Raw genomic sequence first — 7,222 nt, forward strand, 5'->3', positions numbered from 1 at the left:
AAATTAAAAATTTCCGATTAAGTGGCCTTTGACCCGTTTGACTACGACCATTCCGACCGAATTCAGTCGGTAATTTAATGTTAAATTAAAAAAATTATTTAATTAAATACCGATCGAAGTCGGTCGGTAATTTAATATTAAATTTTAAAAAATAAATTATTTAATTATAGATACTGTATAATATATATTTAATTGTATATGTATATATATACGCATATATTCACACACACACACACACACACACACATATATATATATATATATATATATATATATATATATATATACCGACCACAACCGGCCCGACTTAGTTCTATAAGATGTAGTGCTATATCAATATTTAAGTTTTAGCAACAACTTAATATAATTTGATACAACTTAATATAATTGGATACAACTTAATATAATTTGATACAACTTAATATAATTGGATACAACTTAATATTGGATATAATTTATATTAATTTGGATACAACTTAATATTGAATTTTCAATTGATCCACCGAAGAAGTATCCAAGCAAAGTACTATAAGGTGATCGAGAATAATACATTCAAGACTGTGTCGATTGTACACATCTTGGAGCATCTAATCACCCATTATACCGGAGCATCTAGTTACTTAAACTCCAAGATTTGTTTTCTTATTTAGTCACCGATCAAGCATTCAAGTATGAACAGTTGAGAATAAATCATCAGCGCTAGTCATATGTATGTAAGTATAAATTATCGAGTTTAATTGACATAGTCATTGTATCCAACGATTATGTCAATTAAACTCTATATCCAACGATTATGTGTGTGTGTTATATATCCATGTATATAGCTTTTATACATGGATTCACCACCAAAATCATAATCCAAAATATCCAACTGATATAATCCATGTGTAAAAGCTATAAATATATAATATTGTTTGACAATTCAGGGTTAGAGACTTAGAATACATAAATTTGCAAAAGTTTGAAAATAAAAGATTCCATGAACATCTGAAGGTCTAGTCACGATCAACCATAGCCAAGTAAAGTCCTCACTGCTTTTGTCTACTCTTTGTTCATTTACATTACCTACAAAAGATGATAAATAAATGGTTTAGCAAAAATCTCACAAAAGAATATATTCTCCACTTATATACTAATGTCGTGAAGATATAATGTACATTAACCAAGCACAACACAATATTCTGATCTTCTATTTATTACATAGGATTAATACTATATGCATGCAGAAAGAAAGGATTAATACTATATGTATGTAGAAAGAAAGAATGTACATTTGAGATTACGGAGAAGGGTCAAAAATACTCCTTTACTCTTCGAATATGTTTATTTATACCCTCTGTTATACTATTAGTTCACAACATCCCGACGTCATAAAATTGATTCAAAAATACCCCTTAGCTGTTAAGACCCTCCACTATGTCAAAACAATCCCATGTGGCATGACATATCGCTGAGGTGGATGACACCTCATCGAACCTATCCCACTTTACCCCTCCCTACTTCTTCCACCACCACCTCCCTCCTTACCGAACCACCTCCAACACACCTAACCACCAAGATCATTGCCACTTTGGAGTCCTTCAAGCTTATTTGTCATTCTGCAATTATATAAAGATGCTAATGTTTAGGTTTTGTCTTCAGGTGTTTGTGGGTGACAGAAAACAGCACTTTCTAGTGCTTTTAAACTTTTTCATGGCTAAGTTTCTTGTTAGATTGAAGTTCTGTTTCTCTGTATCTGAATTAGTAGTTTGTCCTTCTCCAGTGATGGTGAAGGTGAGATTGCCAATCTGTGAATTTTATGCGCCAACTTTTTTTTCAATGGGGGAAATTTATTTGTTTTCTTTAGTGTAATGATCTTGGCATGATTTGTCAACAATGGGGCAAAGGGGATGGAGAAGCTACTGCCATGAGAACAAAATTCCACACCTAATGCGCACAAGTCACGCATATTTAAATAGTTCAGAGAAATCACACAGTTTGTTGATAATTTTGGGTCACAACTGGAGATGAAAAAATTAGTGATAAAGAAGATTTTTGGTGAGATTTGATAAAAAGAGTTGAATTGCAGTGATGAAAGGTAATTTTTTAAAGTAATGGTGGTAAAATGGATTGGAAATCGACTGTGTTAAGGAGATATTTAATAGAGACGGTGAATGAAAAATAGAAAAGAAGATGAAAAAATGTGATTTGGTGGTGGTTAAGATTAGTTTTCTGATGGCGGTGGAAGAATATGTGGTGAAGGAGGAAGTGATGTTGGCGATGGTTGGGTGAAGTTGAAGGTGGTGGTGGAAGGAAAAATAAGGGAGGGAGTAAAGCATGACACATTGCTGAGGTGGATGCTTGACATGATTGAGAGTCTTAGCGGTGGAGAGGTATTTTTGAACCAATTTTATGACTTCGGGAGCTATGATGAATCAATAGTATAACGGAGGATAAATAAAGATTTTTCAATAATAAAGAAGTATTTTTGACCCTTCTCCGTTTACAATATTCAAAGTCCGACCCAACATAACCTTCAACAAAGAGGCATGAATCTTTGTAACAAGTTGCACATGTGTGAGAAGCAGAAGCAGTAGCGTAGCTACATACATTGAAGGGTGGTCAACTCAACACCCTTCATCGAAATAATATACTGTGTATATAGAAACTAATATTACGTATATAGGTCAAAAATTATTTTTTATATATATATATTAAATCTTGAACGCTTTTCGCGAAATTTCAGGCTTCGCCATTCTCATTGAGTCATCTTAGAGCCGGTAGATCAGATTGAATGAGGGATGGAAGGATGTTCCGGTATTCGAACTATCCGCAAGGCTACACGACGGTGGAAGTATAGTGGTTGGAGCTCCTCTTCTTACAGTCAAGTGACTTTCACTCCTTCAAATCAATTATATTGGGAGGCCTAACGAGTGACAACGTCCGACTACTAATTCAAGGTTGGCAGAAGAAGATACAAATCACCTTTTTATTCACTGCCGAGTGGCTTCTCACTTTGGAATATGCTTCTCAGTATTATTGGATTCAAATGGGCAATGTCAATGTCTACCAAAGAGCTTATTTTTTGCTGGACGGGGAGGGAATGGGAAAAGACAGGAGAAAATCTGGAAAACCATACCAGCTAGCGTTTGGTGGGAAATATGGAAAGAAAGAAATTTCAGATGTTTTGTGCAAAAGAGTTAATTTCTGTGGTTTTCTGTTGATGGTACTGATATAGTGTCTCTTTTCGTGTTCTTGAGCCGAGGGTCTATCGGAAACACCCTCTACTTCCTCGGATAGGGTTAAGGTCTGCGTACACATTCTCCTCCCCTCCTCAGACCCTACTTATAGGATTTTACTGGGTTATTGTTGTTGAGGTGCAAAAGAGAGAACATTCACCAACTGAAGTTTAATGTCTTGTCTTTCTTAACCTTGTGGCATAACATGCATATTGCATATGATATAGATAGCTTTTTAGATTTCATCAGTTATCTCTCGAATTAGATTAAGTGGGAATTGAGTTTTATTAAGGTTCCTGGATATGGATACTGATACACTTGTTAGAACCCTGATGTAACCCACTGCAGAATCTTTGTGCTTTTGTTTGTATAAGATGCTCACTTAGCTATCAAAAAAAGACAAGAGAAAACTATATACTCCCTCCGTTTCAATTTATGTGAACCTATTTCCTTTTTAGTCCGTGCCAAAAAGAATGACCTCTTTCCTTATTTGGAAACAATTTACCTTTATATAATGATTTATAGCCACACAAAATATATGTGCATCATTCTACACCACAAGTTCAAAAGTCTTCTCTCTTTTCTTAACATCCGTGCTCAGTCAAATGCGTTTACATAAATTGAAACGGAGGGAGTAGTATACTAACAGGACAAGGCAAACTTAATCAACAATGGCATATAGATATCTAGGAAAATCATCCATTCCCTCTCTCATGCGTGTCAAAAAACAAAAGGCAAATTTTTGATGAAGAAGTTCAAAAGATTGACCTCTTTGATTCTTTCGGGCCATCTCCATCAAGCCTTGATATGTCTTTCAGAACGGTGAGAGTTGTCAAAGGTGAAAAGCATTAAAAAGCGCTCTAGGTTAAGCGCAAAGCACAATTAAAGTGTGGACTTTATTTAAAAAGGAGCAACGAAGAAAAGAATAAAAATATATATGCAATGCAAGAAAAAAGTAACAACTTCAATCAATGAGTTCATTAACAATTAATATATCTTTTTGCCAATCATATTTATTATTTAGTATCACTCTGTTCAAGATAAAACTTATGGGCAGTGTGATGCATGCCTTAGTATTTTGCCTATAGTATCTGCAGCCTAAGTGACGCAGAGCGTCTATCCTTCGGGGCTTAAGCCTTTGACAACAAAGTTAGAGGACCATGAGAAATGGGGTTTAGAGTATCTTAAAAGATAAAAACACTTCATCTCAAAGCACATCATCATAAAACGACATGCAATAAAATTGACAATAGTATGAGATCCAGCCATCACCCAATTCCAGTCCTACAAATTAATGATAAAAACAAAATACATGTTATGTTAACTTCCCAGTAAATATAGGATGAATCCTTTTGAGTATTTTCTTCAAATAATAGAAAGTATTATAAATATATTACTTAGTAGTAATTGATTAGGTGTCTAAAAGTAGAAGAAAACTTGTCCAAAGATGAAACAAGCTCCCATTTGTACAAGAATCTTTAAGAACGTAGCTCCCATTTGAAACAAGTAGCATAGTCCAATAGAATAACAAAAAAAATTGTAGTTTCATGAAGCAAAAAAGAAAAAAGGACTAACATGATCCCAAGCAGATATGGTTCAAAGATGCACGTAATATGAAATGTCTTGTTGTCTTTGTGACAAAAGAAACAAAATTTAGCAGTATTTGAGAAAAATGTATCAAGAACTTTTACTATATCGAGAATTCTTACTAGTATCAAGTTCATGATTTAGCTTTTTTAGCTTGCGTAATAGTTGCATCCGTTGTTGCACCCTCGGATTCTTTTTCAGCTTTCGCGGTTGTTGTGTCGTTGGCTTTTTCCGCCTTTGTCGTTGTACCATCCGTTTTTGTATCCTTGGTTCCTTGTGGCAAAATGGCCAAACTAGGCTTTCAATGAAGATATTTGCACCACAAAAGTCGTAACAGTGGGTAATCTCTTGACATTTGATGGGGTCATCCTTTGGATTGTAAATCCTGAAAGTTGATTTAAACTCAAACAAAATTTTACCATTATTTGCCATGCAAAAGAGTTTAGATGCATCATGGTTGTTAAGTATAATAATAATAATAATAATAATAATAATAATAATAATAATAATAATAATAATAATAATAATAATAATAATGGTTGATACAAAAATTTATATCTAATTATGATATTTATTACAATATATATTTACGTTTTGGTACATAAATTTTATAAAATTAAGGGTAATGGACGTACTATTATATTCTGGAGAATCAAACATACTTTTCGTAAACAGTCTTTCTTTATTTTTTACTATTGTAATTAAATTATATATAATTGGTTGATTTTAATTCTATGATTATAAATCTAATAGTCTTTGGGTACGCGCATTCCGCATGTAACCTATATCAAGACGAAATCAGGAATTTTTTCATGAAGGGTATTCAAACATGAAAGAAAGAAAAAAAAAGTCTCCAACAAAAAGTACTGAATATATGTTATGTACCTATATATACACTGTAATTTTTCTGCGAAGGATAGTCAATTGACCACCCTTAGGACAATGTAGCTTCGTCCCTGCCAAGGGATACAATCTTTTAAAAATCACATAAATATTATTAATGAATATAGTTTGAACTATATATTAAAAAGGTTAAAGGAAAATTTTTTAAAAATGCTACTTCCTCTTGCTACCTAACTGGAGAAAAAATTTAAGTTGCAGAAAATATAGCTTCCTCTTGTAGAAAAGGGCCGGGGGTATTTTTATCCAACTAATATTCATAAACCTAACTGAGACTACTTTTATTGAATTTGGCTTAATTGGTCCAAAAATTCAAGACCAACATATCAAGGCTATTTATGAACTTAACCCGTAGTCGATATGGTGTGATCGCATCGTTACCTTAATTTTTTTTTTTATCTTGCCCTTGTTACATTAATTCTATTTTATCCTACTTCTTTAATAATTACTCTATCCCATGCTCTATTTTTTAGTTGAATTATTGTAAGCTTATTATTTCAATTAATGTTGTATGATATTATGAAACAATAAAAAATGATACAATTTATTCAAAAATTGTATTTATTTAAATAATAGATTACACTATAATATAATATGATATACTAAAAAATAATACGTAACAATCATCAGTAAAAGCATGGCTCCCAATTACCTTACCTCGTCTTATACGTAACTAATGTTCCATATACCATTCGATTTATGACACTCGATATATTTAGAAAGAAAACAAAAGTCTACATAAAGTTTTAGATTTGGCTGCAATTCTTACTATCTTGAAGTGGTAATACAAATCTTTTTAATGTTGGAGAAGTAATATTCCCTCTTTTGATGATTTATAGCAAAATTCATTGTCACTAAAAAAGCATAGATTTGGAGAAATTTTAAATTTTCAATAAAAGACTAAAATTTAAAAAATGCAGATTTTTGAACTCCAATTTAATGGTTTTGCTTACTTTTTTGATTTTCTGACAGTACAACAACAACAACAACAACAACAACAACAACAAAAAGCAGTGAGTTCCCACAAGTGGGGTCTAGAGAGAGTAATGTGTATGCATACCTTATCCGAGAAGCTTTTGATTTTTTGATATTATAGAAAATAAAAGAAATATTGATTCGATGAATTGGAGGTTTCACTAAGGGGGTTTTTTTTTTTGGGGGGGGGGGGGGGGGGTCGAGACTTTGCTAGTGGTCGGGGTACTTTTGTTTAGATAGTATTGTAGCCATATAAATTTTATTAAAATTAAATTTATGAAATAATTTGGACTATATTTTAAATTCAAGATATATTGGTCCAAATAAACATATGAGCTAATATAATTAAATTAATTGTATAAGTCCAATATAAATGGATTAAATAAATAAGTCTTAATCCATTGGGCTAGCCTATTTAATTGGGCTAAAGTGATGAGCCCACTTCATTAAGTCCAAAATGTCATCCTCCTGGAGGCCCCGTTTGGTACCACGTGTCAAATGACGTGGCGCGCCAAATCAAACAGAAGAGCCAATAGGATCAT

General features: G+C 32.8%; 1 long non-coding RNA gene across 1 annotated transcript; it reads right to left on the reverse strand.

Annotated features, from left to right (window-relative positions):
- Positions 1–872: 872 nt before the first annotated feature.
- On the reverse strand, positions 873–5,104 carry LOC138895173 (uncharacterized). The gene is made up of 2 exons (XR_011409393.1): positions 3,987–5,104; positions 873–1,065 (listed from the first exon to the last, which is right to left on the reverse strand). It is a non-coding gene; the product is annotated as an uncharacterized lncRNA (long non-coding RNA).
- Between the last annotated feature and the right edge of the window lie 2,118 nt (positions 5,105–7,222).

Source organism: Nicotiana tomentosiformis, chromosome 7, assembly GCF_000390325.3.
Source record: "Nicotiana tomentosiformis chromosome 7, ASM39032v3, whole genome shotgun sequence".
Taxonomy (NCBI): Eukaryota; Viridiplantae; Streptophyta; class Magnoliopsida; order Solanales; family Solanaceae; genus Nicotiana; species Nicotiana tomentosiformis.